The sequence below is a fragment of the Bubalus bubalis genome, chromosome 1, assembly GCF_019923935.1.
Source record: "Bubalus bubalis isolate 160015118507 breed Murrah chromosome 1, NDDB_SH_1, whole genome shotgun sequence".
NCBI classification, from domain to species: domain Eukaryota; kingdom Metazoa; phylum Chordata; class Mammalia; order Artiodactyla; family Bovidae; genus Bubalus; species Bubalus bubalis.
Window position 1 is genome coordinate 196,872,645 of NC_059157.1, and position 18,537 is coordinate 196,891,181.

At 43.7% G+C, this 18,537-nt stretch overlaps 1 protein-coding gene across 1 annotated transcript in view; it reads right to left on the reverse strand.

The window, feature by feature from the left end:
- LOC102391810 (collagen alpha-4(VI) chain) overlaps positions 1-18,537 on the reverse strand; it is a 152,227-nt gene that overhangs the window by 19,431 nt on the left and 114,259 nt on the right.

Consider the following 18,537-nt stretch of genomic DNA (forward strand, 5'->3'; position numbering starts at 1 on the left):
AGTTAAGGCTTCAGTCATTTGTAAATTCTGTAAATCTCTGGGGATTGTCCATGGTGTGTGATGCAGTGTGGTGGGAGTTATTAATCAAGAACATGCAGACCCTTCAAGGACATGGTCACAGATCTAGGTCATAAGCCACAAGGATGGAAGGAGGCAGAGATCATCAGAGAGGCCAGAGCTGATAAGAGGGAGGGGGAATCAGGGAAGGTTTTGTAGGGATGGAAAACCCATTTATTTCCTTCACAGACCCTTTCCTATAATGATTAATTTAATAACTGATATCAGGTTTAAAAGACAAATTATATTAACAGTAATGAATCCAGCAAGGTCCATGTGATAACTGGCTAGATAACCAACAAACTTATTCTCTCTTCTTCTGAAAACCAGACTACATTTCCATCCTTCCCTGCAGTCACTTGGACCATATGACCAAGGTCTAGCCAACAGCATGGAGGTGGAAGCAGTGAATGCCACTTCCAGGGTATGCACGAGCTTCACCTCCTCCTTTGCCAGCCAGCTGTGGAGGATTCAGAAAAGGCCTTGAGGCCCTAGGACATGATGGAGTCACTGATAGAAGGAGCCTGGGTCCTGAATGCAGCAAAGTACCCTTCCTTTCACCCACACTCCCAAGGAACCCACGTCACTGGTGACAGATGGAGAAATAACACTTTCTCGTGTTGAGCCCCTGAGACTGGGGCAGGCACGCTCTGGCTAATGCAGGCTCTTTGCAGGGTTTCCCCCTTGTAATGATTAGGAACATTTTCATATTATTTCTCTCAGGAATTGAGGTGTGGTTTGCAAAGAGCTGGATATCCAAGCTTAGTCACGGCCATGTGGTTTTCCACCCTGTCAAAGCGTGTAGGACAGGGACTTCCCTGGTTGAGAATTAGCCTTCCAGGGCAGGGGACACAGGTTCAACCCCTGGTTAGGAAAGATCCCACATGCCCATGTGGAGCAGCTAGGCCCGTGTACCACAGCTACTGAGCCTGTGCTCCAGAAGAGAAGACCTCACGCTGCAACTAAGGCCTAGCACAGCCAAATAAATATATAAAATAAATCACTTTTTTAAAGCATGTAGGACAGTACTACTCCCTGGGAGTCAGTCCTGTGCCTTGCATCCCTTTGGCTGGGACCAGGCAGACCTGGCCCTTACTCTGGTGGCAAGGTGCTCAGCAAACAAAGATGTCATGCCTGTCCTCAGGGAGCGAGACAGGTAGGGTTTACTTTGGAAAAGAACATTCTGGAACGCACACTCCTTACAGAGCATTCACTCTTTCTGTTAGGACTGCCGTGTATCCCCAGCATGATCCTTCACACTGAGTTTCCCTGAAGGAAAAACACTTGTGGGGAAAGAAATATTGAGAGTGGAACTTTTGTTTATGCTAATATAACACAAAACAAACATGAGAACATTCCTAAGTCTCCCATGCTAAAAGCCGTCTACTGCTGCTAAGTCACTTCAGTCGTGTCTGACTCTGTGTGACCCCATAGACGTCAGCCCACCAGGCTCCCCTGTCCCTGAGATTCTCCAGGCAAGAACACTGGAGTGGGTTGCCATTTCCTTCTCCAATGCATGAAAGTGAAAAAGTGAAAGCGAAGTCACTCAGTCATGTCTGACTCTTAGTGACCCCATGGACTTCAGCCCACCAGGCTCCTCCATCCATGGGATTTTCCAGGCAAGAGTACTGGAGTGGGGTGCCATTGCCTTCTCTAAAATGAGGCTTTTTCCTGACTTAGACATTCCGAGTCAACCAAGACTGATGAAAGGGCTGCTAGGAAAAGACATAACAAACCACTTGGAGGCACAGAAATGACAGAGCCACACCTTCAAAGAGTGGAAGGACCGACAAACAATGTTCAAGAAAGAAAGACGCCCCATAACACATTTTAGTAACACAGGAACCGGAGATGCATTTCAAAGCGGATGAATAAAGGGAACCTGATGAAGATAATGACATCTGGCACTTTTGGGAGAATCAGTAGGACCCTTAACTGGCAAAGAAGCATTATGGTGTGAAGGAACAGCAGGCACAGATGCCCAGAGATAAGCAGTGGCTATTCATGATTCTTCTCAACACCCTCCACCCCCAGGGAGAAGACACATTCCAACGGACAGCACATTTGAAACCCTGCAACACCCAGCCAGATAGAGGGAAGCTGAGACGAGCAGTGAGTGCAGAGTTGCCAACACCCAACATTCAGATCCATTCCACATGGTCATCAGATCTGAGTATCGGCCACACTAAAGTCGACGTAGTAAATCACCAAGCATTAGAGACAACAGTGTCGGCATGGATGTGGCACATTAACAGCTTTACTGGAAATCACATGAGGCCATCTGGAAGGCTTCTGAAACCAGGATCCACAGCAGTGTTCCAGGAGATATGAGAAGACTGGGGTAGCACTGGGAACATGGACTTTCCTCCAGGAGTTGTGGGGAAAGGCTAACCTGGTGAATATTATGCTTAAATCATGGGAAATGTGGTTGAAGTGTCTTATAAAATGCAAAGTTGATGAGACTTTTAGAGGCAGTATGAAAGACTTCAAATAAACTCAAGCATACCCTCAAGTTTGTATTAATATAAAGGAAAGGTTCACAGGAAAAGTTCTAGGCAGCACCAATGGAACCGGGTGTCAGGAGCTCAGGTCCCAGTCCTTGGTTTGCAAGGATTGGCTGGGCGGCCTCGGACAAGCCTTTGGCCTATTTCCTCAACAACAGAATTTGGGGTAGGAGTCAATGCTGCTGAGGTTTCTTCCTGTCTCAACACAGCCTGGTCCTTCATAAGCGTCCTCGGAATCTGCCTTGTTCGAAACACGGTGTTAACTTTCTTCTCAGAGCAGCTCAACTCTTCCATCTGCTGTTCTGCCAGCTGGAGAACAACCAAATTCAACTGAATTGGAATCACTACAAAATGTTTAACTTTTTTTTTTTTAAACTCTGAGGAAGAATACTTTGACGATAACGCTTAAAATTTTTTACTGTTCTTACAAAGATCAAATTGTGGGAACAAGTACACAAAGACGCAGCAGAGGTCTATGGGGAATACTGATCCACTTTAGACTTATCAGCATCTAGCTGTTGTTCATTAACATCTCATTACTTTGACTTTGGGCTTGCCAGCACAGTCACTGATAAGGTAGACAAGATGATTCTGAAGAAGGCTCAAGCAGAGAGATCGTGTGGGAGGGAACTGCAGCATGAAAAGAGGAGCCCAGCTCCATGATCCCCACTGCAGATACCCATCAGCACCAGAGAAGGAAACCTCACCAACAGGGCACCTGAAAGACAAGCCACGTGACGTGCTGACAGCTCGGATGCGCTGCAGCTTCAATCAGCGCCTCTCATGACTCCGTCAACCAGCTTCCTCTCTGAGTGTCCAGTTGTGCTCTCATGAGACTGAAGTGCAGCGAAGTGAAGTTGCTCAGTCGTGTCCGACTCTTTGCGACCCCATGGACTGTAGCACGCCAGGCCTCCTCAGTCAATGGAATTTTCCAGATGAGAGTACTGGAGTGGGTTGCCATTTCCTTCTCTAGGGGACCTTAGCTGGGTACTAAAGACAAGTAAACTCCAGGAGTTGGTGATGGACAGGGAGGCCTGGCGTGCTGCAGTCCATGGGGTCACAAAGAGTCACACATGACTGAGCGACTGAACTGAACTGAACTGAACTGAACTGAAAGACAGAGTGCATGGGGAAGGGGCGGGAAAGGATAAAGCACAGGGATTTGCATAAACATTCTCTTTTTTTTTAAATAGAAGGATACAGACAACCTTCAAACCTCAGCGCCCAGCATTAAAGAACACTCTGTGGGCCCTGAGCTCAAGAAACCCACAGGGTTCAAATCAATACTTGACTGCTTTTGGGCTGAGTTCCCAGAGGCCACAGGACAGTGCTGTTTTCTGGGACTGAGCTGGAGGAGGCTCCTTGGCTCGGGCAGATGGGAGGAGAGGGGATGGAAGCAAGTGCTGAGAAGCAGGAGTCACCAAGGGCTGAGGAAGTGCTGACAGGACCCCAGGGAGGGAGAGTCAGAAACCATCTGGAGTCTCATTCCAGCTCGAGGCAGGAGGCATGGTCCCGCCAGGAGCGCCATGAAGCTGCTGGCTCTTCCTGGACTTCTCAGCAAATGCTGGGGGTCGACCATGGATTGGGGGTGTTGAGTGATAGAGAGGAACCAGGGAGTCAGACCTCCAGAGTGCGGATTCAAGACTGCGTTGTTTAGAACAAGTCAGTTCAGCTCCGACTTTCCCTCACTTCCTCTGGGAAATGTTTTATCATAATTAACTTGCAAGATTAGTATGGGGATCAGCCCAAGACCCCTCAGACTTTACCACTCATGGAAACCACGTCGGGATCTCATTAGGGATGCGGAGCCTGATGGACTGGGTGAGAGAGAAAGGTTAAGATTTGGCTTTTCTCACAAACCTAGGTGAGACTGATGGGTTGCTGGTCCCGTGAACACACCTTGAGGAGTGAAGAGTAATGATGACAAAGCATGAAAAGCATATAGCATGGTGGCTGGAACTTCACAGGTGCTATAAATACATGGAAGCTTTCCAATTTCACAGGTGGTTACCAGGCAAAGGCGCACTAGTAATGCCCTTGAGGAGACAGCAGTAACAATGGCCTGCATTTTGCATACACAGAAAGTGTCAGTGGTCCCGGTAAACACTACCTCTTGTAGCTCTCACAGCACATCTGTGAGTTTATCCCCATCTCACATATGACCAAACTGAAGCGCCAGTGACAAATCACGTGTCCAGATTACACAAGGGGCAAAGCCAGAGTTTAAAGCTTCATTGCCCAATTCCTTTCCTTGGCTTCTGATCCTGGTGGTGCCTCTTGGGTGGTAACAATCTAATCAAAACCAGCAGCCCAACAAGGCCTCAACAGCAGGTCATCTGATGGCCTCTGAGTGTCTGTCTGGACAACCCAGCACATCCTTCAGAAAAAAAGGAAAATTAATGTCCTCCTGCAACTGTTCTGAATTCTAAATTATACCATTTTTAAATTACTCCCCCCAAATCCCTTTGGCCTTCCTGTTAATATTCTCATCTTCTACAGCTAATGGCTTTTGTCTCCATGATAGCCAATTCTTAGGATTTTTTTTTTTTTAAGAGCAATATACAGAAAGAGAAATAGAGCCAGTTCATAAATCTTTCTCACAGTATTCTTGTATGTGTGTGTGTGTATGTTAGTAGCTCAGTCGTGTCCAACTCTTTGGGACCCCATGGACTGTAGCCCACCAGGCTCCTTTGTCCTCGGGATTCTCCAGGCAAGAAGACTGGAGTGGGTTCCCATTTCCTTCTCTTGTATAGGTAAAACTAATTAATACACAGGAGGAGCTGAGAACATCTCAACTATCTTATTTTCCTATTTTTGACTTTTGAATTAAAATCTCATTGTGAATGGGGATTCCAGACTCTGAGAAACTTATTTTCTTCTCTGTGCCTCAGTTTCATCATCTGAAAAAATATCAGTCATCTCTTTGAGTTGTTATAAGGATTATATGAATCTATACATGAGAAGATCTTTGAATAGCATCTGGATCAATAAATATGAGCTATTTTGAAAGCTATTGTTTCAAAGGAACAAATGCTACATTTTTTATAAAGAAAAATGAACTTTAAAATGAGGCACACAAGTTGCATTTTCCCTGTAATGCTCCATTTTTAGACTTTAAAAGAGGGTGCATATTAAGTCTTATGTTTTGGGACACAAGACAATTGGACATTTCTTAATGGGATTCAGCACAAATAGCCCAAGTGTTACAATATTGCTTTAGTTAGAGCTCAGGTTGATATAATGGATGGCTTAAGAAATCTTTCCAACATGCCCCACAACTTCCAAGCATGTTTAAACAGACTGAGAAATTAGGGCATCAGTTCAGTTCAGTTCAGTCGCTCAGTTGTGTCCCACTCTTTGTGACTCCATGAATCGCAGCATGCCAGGCCTCCCTGTCCATCACCAACTCCCGGAGTTCACCCAGACTCGTGTCCATCGAGTGAGCGATGCCATCCAGCCATCTCATCCTCTGTCCTCCCCTTCTCCTCCTGCCCCCAACCCCTCCCAGCATCAGAGTCTTTTCCAATGAGTCAACTCTTGGCATGAGGTGGCCAAAGTACTGGAGTTTCAGCTTTAGCATCATTCCTTCCAAAGAAATCCCAGGGCCGATCTCCTTCAGAATGGACTGGTTGGTTCTCCTTGCAGTCCAAGGCACTCTCAAGAGTCTTCTCCAACACCACAGTTCAAAAGCATCAATTGTTCGTCGCTCAGCCTTTTTCACAGTCCAACTCTCACATGCATACATGACCACAGGAAAAACCATAGCCTTGACTAGACGAACCTTTGTTAGCAAAGTAATGTCTGTGCTTTTAAATATGCTATCTAGGTTGGTCATAACTTTCCTTCCAAGGAGTAAGCGCCTTTTAATTTCATGGCTGCAGTCACCATCTGCAGTGATTTTGGAGCTCAAAAAAATAAAGTCTGACACTGTTTCCACTGTTTCCCCATCTATCTGCCATGAAGTGATGGGACCAGATGCCATGATCTTCATTTTCTGAATGTTGAGCTTTAAGCCAACTTTTCCTCTCCACTTTCACTTTCATCAGGAGGCTTTTTAGTTCCTCTTCGCTTTCTGCCATAAGGGTGGTGTCATCTGCATATCTGAGGTTATTGAGATTTCTCCTGGCAATCTTGATTCCAGCTTGTGTTTCTTCCAGTCCAGCGTTTCTCATGATGTACTCTGCATAGAAGTTAAATAAGCAGAATGACAATATACAGCCTTGACGTACTCCTTTTCCTATTTGGAACCAGTCTGTTGTTCCATGTCCAGTTCTAACTGTTGCTTCCTGACCTGCATACAAATTTCTCAAGAGGCAGATCAGGTGGTCTGGTATTCCCATCTCTTTCAGAATTTTCCACAGTCTATTGTGATCCAGAGTCTAAGGCTTTGGCATAGTCAATAAAGCAGAAGTAGATGTTTTTCTGGAACTCTCTTGCTTTTTCCATGATCCAGTGGATATTGGCAATTTGATCCCTGCTTCCTCTAGTTTATACAATTATTTTAAATTGAACAACCATCATTTTTTGAGAAGCTTTAGAATAATAAGTTATTCTAGAAAATAAAATAACATAGAGATGGAAGACAAAAAGCCCCATAGATCATCCAAGGGAGCCCTCAGGCAGATAAATCAGAAGGAAAATTACAGGATATTCTCACTCCCCTAACTCAATTCCACACGGGATAAAGCACAGAGTAGGGAAGGTAATGGGATGCATTATGCCCGGTTGTGAAGAAATGAGGATTTTCTGAAAGGCTCTGAGGATGTGATGGTCGTTTTTATGGTTTATCTCCTTGCCAAAGTCACCAGAAACAAGGTCATTCGCTACATTTGAGCTAGCAAGTGCCACTGAACATCCTTTCTAAATGTTAAATTTAGGGCACAGAGTGATCCCTCCACGTCTTGGGACAAGAATATGTCTAAGGAATGAAGAGGAGAGTGGAGCAACAACAACAGCAAAGGGTAGAACTGAGATGCAAGCACCTTGCAGCTGGCAGGGAACGAAAAAGCTTTTGAAGGTGACGGAAACTGTCTACAGAGATAAAAGGCAGCCTACTGAATGGGAGGATATATCTGCACACCGTATATACAACAAGCATGCAAAGAATGCATACGACTCAGCATTGAAAAAACCACCTGACTACAAAGTGGGCAGAGGACTTGAATGTTTTTCCAAAGACATACAGACGGCCATGTGTGAAAAGACACGTGAAAAGATGCTCAACATCACTAATCACCAGGGAAATCAAAACCGCAATAAAATATCATTTCATACCTGTCAGAATGGTTATCACACAAAAAAAGAACAAGCTCTGGTGAAGATGTGGAGAAAAGGGGAGCCTCATGCACTGTTGGTGAGAATGTAAACGGTGCAGCTGCTGTGGAAACAGTACAGCGGTTCCTCAAAAACTAAAAGTAGAACTACCAGATGATCCAGCAACTTGGTATTTACCCAAACAGAACAAAATATAGATACAAAAGATATATGCACACTTGTGTTCATGGCAGCATTATTTACAACAGCTATGAAATGAAAGCAACCCAAGTGTGTTCCTCAATAGATGAATGAATAAAAGAGATGTGTGTGTGTGTGTGTGTGTGTGTGCGCGCGCGTGCGCTTCCCCGGTGGTTCAGACGGTAAAGAATCTGCCTGCAATACAGGAGACCTAGGTTCAATCACTGCGTCAGGAAGATCCCCTGGAAAAGAGAATGGCTACCCACTCTAGTATTCTTGCCTGGAGAATTCCACGGACAGAAGAGCCTGGCAGGCAGGCTACAGTCCATGAGGCCACAAAGAGTTGGACATGACTGAGTGACTAACACTTTCATTTTCACACTTATGTATCTATCCATGGACAGAGGGGACTATATATATACAGGCTTCCCAGGTGGCACAGAGGTGAAGAGTCTACCTGCCCATGCAGGAGGTGCAAGAAACACGGATTCAATTCTTGGGTTGGGAAGATTCCCTGGAGTAGGAAATGGCAACCCACTCCAGTATTCTTGACAGGGAATCATCACGGACAGAAGAACCTGGTGGGCTACGGTCCACGGTGTCACAAAGAGTAAGACACGATTGAGTGACTAACACATTGCGTGTGCGCACACACACACACAGATACACACACACACACACACAGATACACACACACACACAGATACACACACACACACAGATACACACACACACAGATACACACACACACAGAGATGTGTATATACATGCACAGAATAGAATATTAGTCATAAACAGAATGAAATCTTGCCATATGTGACAACAACATGGATGGACCATAATAGATGGTATTATGCTGCTGCTGCTGCTGCTAAGTCACTTCAGTCGTGTCCAACTCTGTCTGACTTCATAGACTAAGTGAACTAAATCAGATGGAGAAACAAAATTACAACATGATTTCACTTATGTGTGGAATCTAACAAATGAACAAACATAACAAAACAGAAATAGACTCATAGATACAGAAAACAAACAGGTGGTTGCCAGAGAGCGTGTGTAGGGGGATGAGAGGAGTCGGTGAGAGAAGTTAAGACGTAAAAACTTCCCATTACAAAATAAATGACTCACAGGTATGAAACGCAGAGTGTGGGGTAGACAGTCAATAACTATGCAATGTCTTTTACGGAAACATATCATGACTAGACTTACTGTGGTGATCATTCTGTAATGTATAAAAATATTGAATCACTATGTTGTACACACCTGAAGCCAATAAAATATTGTAAGTCAATTATACCTCAATAAAAATAATAAGGCGCAACTTGTGTCTTGGCAAAATTCTGCTAGCCTTTTCCCTGCTTCATTTTGTACTCCAAGGCCAAATTTGCCTGTTACTTCAGGTATCTCTTGACTTTCTACTTTTGCATTCTAATCCTCTATGATGAAAAGGACATATTTTTTGGTGTTAGTTATATAAGGTTTTGTAGATCTTCAAAGAACTGGTCAACTTCAGCTTCTTTGGCATCAGTGCTTGGGGCATAGACTGGCATTACTGTAATGTTGAATGGTTTACTCTGGAAATGAACCAGAATCATTCTGTCTTTTTGAGACTGAACCAAAGCACTGCATTTTGGACCCTATTGTTGACTATGAGTGCTACTCCATTTATTCTAAGGGATTCTTGCCCACAGTAGCAGACACAATGGTCACCTGAATTAAATTCACCCATACTCTTTCATTTTAGTTCACTGGTTGCCACAATAACCCCATCAACAGCACAAGAAGGCATTTTAGTTCACTGATTCCTAAGATGCCGATGTTCACTCTTGCCATATCCTACTTGACCATGTCCAGTTTACCCTGATTCATGGATCAAACATTCCAGGTTCCTATGAAATGTTGTTCTTTAGAGCATCAGACTTAACTTTCACCACCAGACACCTCCACAACTGAGCGTCATTTGCTCTTTGGCCCAGCGGCTTCCTTTTTCCTGGAGCTATTAGTAATGGTCCTCCCCTCTTCCACAGTAGCATGTTGGGCACCTTTTGACCTGGGGAATTCTTCTTTCAGTGTCATATCTTTTCATCTTTGTGTACTGTTCATGGGGTTCTCGCAGCAAGAATACTGGAGTGATTTGCATTTCCCTCCCCCAGCAGATCACATTTTGTCAGAATTCTCCACTATGACCCATCCATCTGGGGTGACCCTGAATGGCATCACTCATAGCTTCACTGAATTATGCAAGCCCCCTCACCACTTCAAGGCTGTGATACATGAAGGGGAGAACCACACCAAAAACATGCTCTGGTCATAATAAATACCATTTTCCAACAACAACAAACCCTTTCCAACAATCCCTTTCCCACACCTTTTTCCAACACAAGAGATGACTCTGCACATAGAAACTACCAGATGGTCAATACCAAAATCAGATTAATTATATTCTTTGCAGCCAAAGATGGAGAAACTCTATACAGCCAGCAAAAACAAGACTTGAAGCTGACTGTGGCTCATCTCATGAGCTCCTGATTGCAAAATTCAGGCTTAAATTGAAGAAAGTAGGGAAAACCACTAGGCCATTCATGTATTACTTAAATTAAATCCCTTATGATTATGCAGTGGAGGTGATAAACAGATTAAAGTGACTAGGTCTGGTAGACAGAGTGCCTTAAGAACTATGGAAACAGGTTCCTAACATTGTCCAGGAGGTGGTGACCAAAACCATCCCAAAGAAAAAGAAATGCAAGAAGGCAAAGTGGTTATCTGAGGAGGCTTTACAAATACCTGAGAAAAGAAGAGACGCAAAAAGCAAGGAAGAAAAGGAAAGATATACCCAACTGAATGCAGAGTTCCAGAGAATAGCAAGGAGAGATAAGAAGGCCTTGTTCAATGAACAGTGCAAAGAAATAGAGGAAAACAATAGAATAGAGATCTTTTCAAGAAACTTGGGAGATATCAAGGGTACATTTCATGCAAGGATGGGCACGATAAAGGACAAAAACAGCAAAAACCTAACAGAGGCAGAAGAGATTTAGAAGAGGTGGCAAAAATACACAGAAGAACAATACCAAAAAGGTCTGAATGACTGGGATAACCATGGTGGTATGGTCACTCACCTAGAGCCAGGCATCCTGGAGTGTAAAGTCAAGTGGGCCTTATGAAGCATTACTATGAACAAAGCTAGTAGAGGTGATGGAATCTCAGCTGATTTATTTAAAATCTGAAAGGATGATGTTGTTAAAGTGCTGCACTCAATATGTCAGCAAATTTAGAAAACACAGCAGTGTCCACTGGACTGGAAAAGGTCAGTTTTCATTTCAATCTCAAAGAAGGGCAGTGCCAAAGAATGCTCAAATTATTGGACAATTGTACTCATTCCCCATGCTAGTAAGGTTATGTTAAAAATCCTTTAAGCTAAGCTTCAGCAATATGTATACTGAGAACTTCCAGATACACAAGCTGGGTTTAGAAAAGACAAAGGAACCAGAGATCAAATTGCCAACATTTGTTGGATCATACAGAAAGCAAGGGAATTCCAGAAAAATATCGACTTCTGCTTCATTGACTAAGAGAAAGCCTTTGACTGTGTGGATCACAACAAACTGTGGAAAATTCTTCAAGATATGGGAATACCAGACCACTTACTTATCTCTTGAGAAACCTATATGCAGGTCAAGAAGCAACACTTAGAACCTTACATGGAACAACTGACTGGTTCAAAATTGGGAAAGGAATTTGATAAGGCTGTAGATTATTTAACTTATATACAGAGCACATCATGGGAAATGCTGGGCCAGATGAATCACAAGCTGGAATCAAGATTTCTGGGAGAAATATTAACATCAGATATGCAAATGATACCACTCTTACAGCAGAAAGCAAAGAGGAACTAAAGAGTCTCCTGATGAGGGGAGTGAAAAAGCTGCCTTAAAACTCAACATTTAAAAAATCTAAGATCAAGGCATCTGGTCCCATCTCTTCATGGCAAATAGAAGGGGAAAATGGAAACAGTGACTGATTTCTTTTCATGGGCTCCAAAATCACTGCAGATGGTGACTGCAGCCATGAAACTAAAAGACGCTTACTCCTTGGAAGGAAAGTTATGACCAACCTAGACAGCATATTAAAAAGCAAAGACATCACTTTGCCGACAAAGGTCTGTACAGTCAAAGCTATTGTTTTTAGAGCAGTCATTATGAATGTGAGACTTAGACCATAAAGAAGGTTGAGCAACAAAGAATTGATGCTTTTGAATTGTGGTGCTGGAGAAGACTCTTGAGAGTCCTTTGGACTGCAAAGAGACCAAACCAGTCAATCTGAAAGGAAATCAACCCCCAGTGTTAATTGGAAGAACTGATGCTGAAGCTGAAGCTCCAATATTTTGACCATCTGATATGAAGAGCTAATTCATTGGAAAAGACCCTGATGCTGGGAAAGATTGAAGACAAAAGGAGAAGAGGTCAGCAGAGGATAAGATGGTTGGATGGCATCAGTGAGTCAATGGACATCGGTTCAGTTCACTTGCTCAGTCGTGTCTGACTCTTTGTGACCCCATGAACTGCAGCACGCCAGGCCTCCCTGTCTATCACCAACTCCCAGAGCCTACCCAAACTCATGTCCTTTGAGTTGGTGATGCCATCTAACCATCTCATCCTCTGTCGTCCCCTTCTCCTCCTGCCCTCAATCTTTCCCAGCATCAGGGTCTTTTCAAACGAGTTAGCTCTTCACGTCAGGTGGCCAAAGTATTGGAGTTTCAGCTTCAACATCAGTCCTTCCAATGAACACCCAGGACTGATATCCTATAGGATGGACTGGTTGGATCTCCTTGCAGTCCAGGGGACTCTCAAGAGTCTTCTCTAACACCACAGTTCAAAAGCATCAATTCTTCGGCATTCAGCTTTCTTTATAGTCCAACACTCACATCCATACATGACTACTGGAAAAACCATAGGTTTGACTAGACAGACGTTTGTTGGCAAAGTAATGTCTCTGCTTTTTAATATGCTGTCTAGGTTAGTCATAACTTTCCTTCCAAGGAGCAAGCGTCTTTTCATTTCATGACTGCAATAACCATCTGCAGTCATTTTGGAGCCCCCCAAAATAAAATCAGCCACTGTTTCCACTGTTTCCCCATCTATTTGCCATGCAATGATGGGACCGGATGTCATGATCTTAGTTTTCTGAATGTTGAGCTTTAAGTCAACTTTTTCACTCTCCTCTTTCACTTTCATCCAGAGTCTCTTTAGTTCCTCTTCACTTTCTAAGTGTTGAAGTTTTCTGAATGTTGAGCTTTAAGCCAACTTTTTCACTCTCCTCTTTCACTTTCATCCAGAGTCTCTTTAGTTCCTCTTCACTTTCTAAGTGTTGAAGTTTTCTGAATGTTGAGCTTTAAGCCAACTTTTTCACTCTCCTCTTTCACTTTCATCAAAAGGCTCTTTAGTTCCTCTTCACTTTCAATGGCCATGAACTTGAGCAAATTCTGGGAGACAGTGGAAGACAGGGAAGTGCTGGGGGCCAGAGTGAAGCACTCGGCCCGTGGCAAAGGTCATGAGGAAGGAGGCTCGACATACACAAAGGCGGGATCGAGCCTCAGGAGTACCCCTGGAAATCCTCGAGCATCTACCCCCATAACCAGAGCCTGCCTACTTTACTACTTTGTGCTCTCACCTACACCTCTAACTTTACGGGGGGATGTCCCCCACCACCTCTTTCGGAGAAGGAGTTAACTTAGAGCTCCAGTTAATAAAAACTCTTGGGCATGACAAGAGTGTTTTAACCTACAAACTCCTCTGAATGTTCTCTAGCCTGCCTGACAGGCTTGTCCGGTCACATGTGATTGCTCACAGCCTCCCAACCGTGAGAGGCATGAGATGCTTTAAACCTTCTAAAAACAGGTTCCTTAGAAAAGTTAGAAAACCATTAGTATAAGTATAATGGGCTGATTAGAAATTGTATTGGTGAAAGGTTTTTCATTTGTTGAGCCAATGTTTGTTGCTAAGTCTCCACATCCCCTGCCCTTATACACATTAATGAATATATAGAAGAAATAAATATTAACCTTTGATATTAATCACATTAGACCTTAGGCTAAGTAAATTCTTTCCTTTACTAAAACCCACTATACCCTCACCCTATAGGAATGTAACTTTATTTGGGTGGCGTCTGTTTTAAGAATAATCACCCCTGGAGAAATAAGTGTCCTGGTTGACTGACCACTGTCACAAGGAGAGGGTCATAAATTGTCAGCAGGCCCCCTGGCCAGAAGATGATGTAACACCCCTAAGACCTCTGTATACATTTGTATGAAGCACCTGACTTTGATAAAAGTCAGGACTGCTGACCCCACGTGACTTTTGCATAACATCTCAGTGTATAAAAGTAGACCATGGAAAATAAAGAATTGGGATCAGTTTCTCGAAATACTGGTCTCCCCATGTCGCTCGCTCTCTCACTCTGGCTGAGTCTCCATCTAGAGCACAGAACCCACCAAGCTTACTAATTTTGCCTGGGCTTCTAAGATCCGATTGGGGAGGCCTCAGTGTCTCCTGTCCTTCGGGAGAACGGAAGGACGCCTGCGGCCTACGTAAGTGGTGCAAGCTTCTTGTCTTGAAGTTTTATTGGTCTCCCGCATAAACCAAGCTACTCAGCCTCTTTTCTCCACTGAGTTTTCCTACTGAGCTACCCTCATTCTATTACTCTTTACATCTTTAATTAATATCTAGTTGAAGCTATTGTATCCTGATCCTCGCCGACGCCGTCGCCGCTTCGAACTCCCTGAATCAGCCGGGGCTAGACCCCGGCAGGCGGCGCCCGAGACAGGCAATTCGAAGGTAGGTCCCCAACCCTATTCCCCCAGTGTTGAATTTTAGGGATGGCTAGGACCCAACTCAGGGTGCCGTGGATCCCCCTGTAGGATAGACAGGGCGAGTAGGAGTGGGAAGTGTTGAAAGTGTTAAAGAGTTAGAGTTAGAGAGAAAAAACGGTTTCTGAAGTTAAAAGGCCAAAGAAAAGCCTGATCTTTTGAAAGCTAAAAGCTTTATCTTCTATTATACTTAATTTTCTGACATGGGTAACACGTAATCAAATGAAAGACAGCTCTTTATAGGAGTAATTTTACACTTACTAAGTAAAAGAGGAATCAAAGTTTAAAAATCTACCATTCAATCATTTTTTTCATTTGTACAAGAGCACTGTCCCTGGTTTCCAGATGAAGGCACTGTTAACTTAGATGTCTGGGAGAACGTAGGAAAACAGCTAAAAACTTACCATACCGAACATGGCTCAGAAAAGGTGCCTAATGAGGCCTTTTCCTTATGGAATATCATTAGAGATGTCTTAGACCCTGCCCCAGATTCAGAAAAAGTACATCTTAAAGGGGATAGTGAAGAAAATGCTGTAGCTAAACCTGCCTCTGAATCTAAAAGAGTAACTTTTAAAGAGGAAAATGAGGATGAAACTGTAGTTAAACCTGAGGAAAATGAGAAAAACGAAGACCTGCCTGACTATCGGCAATTAAGAAAGATGTTAGCAGCTATGACTACTCAGGAGCAACTTAAAGATAGGGATGAGAAACAAGATCAGCTTCCCCAGAAAGAAAAAGAGAATTTAGACGAGATAACAGCTAAATATCGCTCTGATGAAAATTGGCATCTCTTAAACAAAGATGCCCCAAAAAGCCTAAGAGAAACTTCCCCTGTCAGGCCATCAGCTCCAAGGAGCTTAAGGGAGACGTCTCCTATCAGGCCATATGCCCCTAGGAATTCCCAAGAGACCTTCCCATTTAATCCATATGTAACCTCTGGATACCAAACAATTCAAAGAGCTCCAGAGTACAGAGCAGAGGATATGGAACCTATGCCACTGCTACCACCTCCCATACCAAGCCGTACAGGTCCTATTAACCCCACAAGATTGCCGCCACCTCCTTATCGAAGTGGAAAATTTCCAGTATCGATCCCATGGAGACAGGCCTTTTCTGCCCCTGGCGAGAAATTTGATCCCCAACTTCAGGCTTGTTTCCCTTTAATTTTTGACAATGATGAAAGGGAGCAAAAGGCTATCGACTGGGTGCCTGTTTCTTTTCAATTAGTAAAAGAACTTAAAAATGCATGTATTTCATATGGGCCTAAAGCCCCATATACCATGCAGCTAGTAGAAAATTTAGCAGGCCAATGGTTAACACCTCGAGAGTGGAAAACAATTGCTAATGCTTGCCTGTCCGGAGGACATTTCATACTTTGGAAATCTGAATATGATGATCTCGCTTGTATATATGCTTTTTCTAACCAAAATGGAGATCTTAAACATATCACTGAACCTATATTACTTGGGCAGGCCGACTACCCCTCGTATGACGAACAGATGAAATTAGATAGGACTGCTATACAACAGGTGGCTGATTGTGCCTTTACTGCCTGGCATTCATTGCCCGATGGTAAGGCATCGGGTACCGCTCTATCTGATATTAAACAGAAGTCAGAAGAGCCATTTGAAGACTTTGTCTCACGACTCTCAGAAGCTGTCCAGAGAATAATTTCTGATTCTGAGGCAGCTAAATTATTAACAAAACACTTGGCCTTTGAAAATGCTAATTCCACCTGCCAGGCTATACTGCGTCCTGTTAGAAGAACTGGATCTTTAATTGATTATATGAAACAGTGTGCAGATGTAGGACTGTCAATGCTACAGGGTGTTGCTATAGCTGCAGCAATAAAAGGGAATTCTTATCAGCAGGCAGTCCAATCTTTTTTTACTAACAAGAATAAGCCATCACAAGGTGATCCCAATAACCAAGGTAGGAATGCATTCCCTAGAACTTGTTTTTCCTGTGGCCAGGAGGGACACACTTCTCGTTATTGCCCTCAAAGAACACCCGGTTCTTATCTGCCTAATCCGGCCCAACCAGCTGTGTCTGCTCTGCAAGACCCTGCCCCCCCCACCCCCCATGAATACTAGGTCTCTTTGCCCTCGCTGTCAGAAAGGATATCATTGGGCAAGGGACTGTAGGTCACGATTCCATAGAAATGGAGTCTTTTTAGGCCCCGACCAGCAGTCGGGAAACGGGTTGAGGGGCCAGCCCCAGGCCCTGACAACGATTGGGGCAGCCTCACTGAGCCCATTCATTCCCTTCGTCCCGTCGCAGAGCTCCTTAGAGCAACCCCAGGCAGTGCAGGACTGGACCTCAGTTCCACCACCTCAACAATATTAACTCCAGATAGCCCCACTGTAAAAATTCCTACAGGAATTAAAGGGCCATTACCAACTGGCCTGGTAGGAATTATACTAGGCAGAGGTTCCCTAGCTATGCAAGGTCTTACAGTTATTCCTGGAGTAATTGATTCAGATTATACAGGAGAAATTCAAATAATGATTTCACCCCAGACTAAAACTTTCCAAATACATCAGGGACAGAGAATAGCCCAACTTTTACTTTTGCCTTATCATACTGCAATTGGGCAAACAGCCACCCAAAATGAAAGACGTGACAAGGGATTTGGGTCTAGTGACATGGCTTTTTGGGTAACAGAAATTACTAAAAATCGTCCCATGAAATCTATTCTTGTCAGTGGCAAGTCTATTGAAGGGCTATTAGACACAGGAGCAGACGTTTCCTGTATTTCTGGGAAAGACTGGCCCAATTCCTGGCCCACACATACTACTGCAAATAACTTAGTGGGCATCGGGAGAGCCCCTGCAGTAGCCCAAAGTGCAAAAATTTTAGACTGGCAATTTGAGGATACCCGTGGAACATTCCAACCACATGTGATTCCTTCGCTGCCCTTCTCGCTGTGGGGAAGGGATGTGCTGTCTCAAATGGGCATGTTACTTTTTAGCCCTGATGATAAAGTAACTGCTCAAATGTTACAAATGGGCTATAACCCTTCAAAAGGATTAGGTAAACAGCAGACAGGAATAATTGAGCCAATTTGCCCGGCTCCTCGAAAATTCCGTACTGGATTGGGGCATCCAAATTTTTGATGGAGGCCATTGTTTTTGCTGCCAACCCCATTACGTGGAAATCTCAGGACCCGGTGTGGGTAGAATAATGGCCTCTGACTAAAGAAAAACTTCTGGCAGCTAAAACATTAATTTTTGAACAACTAGAATTGGGACATATCAAGCCCTCCAATAGCCCCTGGAATACTCCTATTTTTGTTATTAAGAAAAAGTCTGGTAACTGGAGACTTTTACAAGATTTAAGAGCTATTAATGCCACCATGGAGGACATGGGGGCCCTACAACCTGGGCTCCCTTCCCCAGGAGCCATTCCAGAGGGATACAATGTAATTGTAATTGATTTACAAGATTGCTTTTTCACCATTCCCTTAAATACGGAGGATAAAAAGCGATTTGCCTTTAGTCTTCCGTCAGAAAATCTTAAACAGCCTTATCTATGGTTTCAATGGAAGGTTTTGCCTCAAGGAATGAAAAATAGCCCCACCCTATGTCAAAAGTTTGTTAGTGCTGCTTTAGAAGATGTTAGAAGTAAATATGAACACGTCTATATGATCCATTATATGGA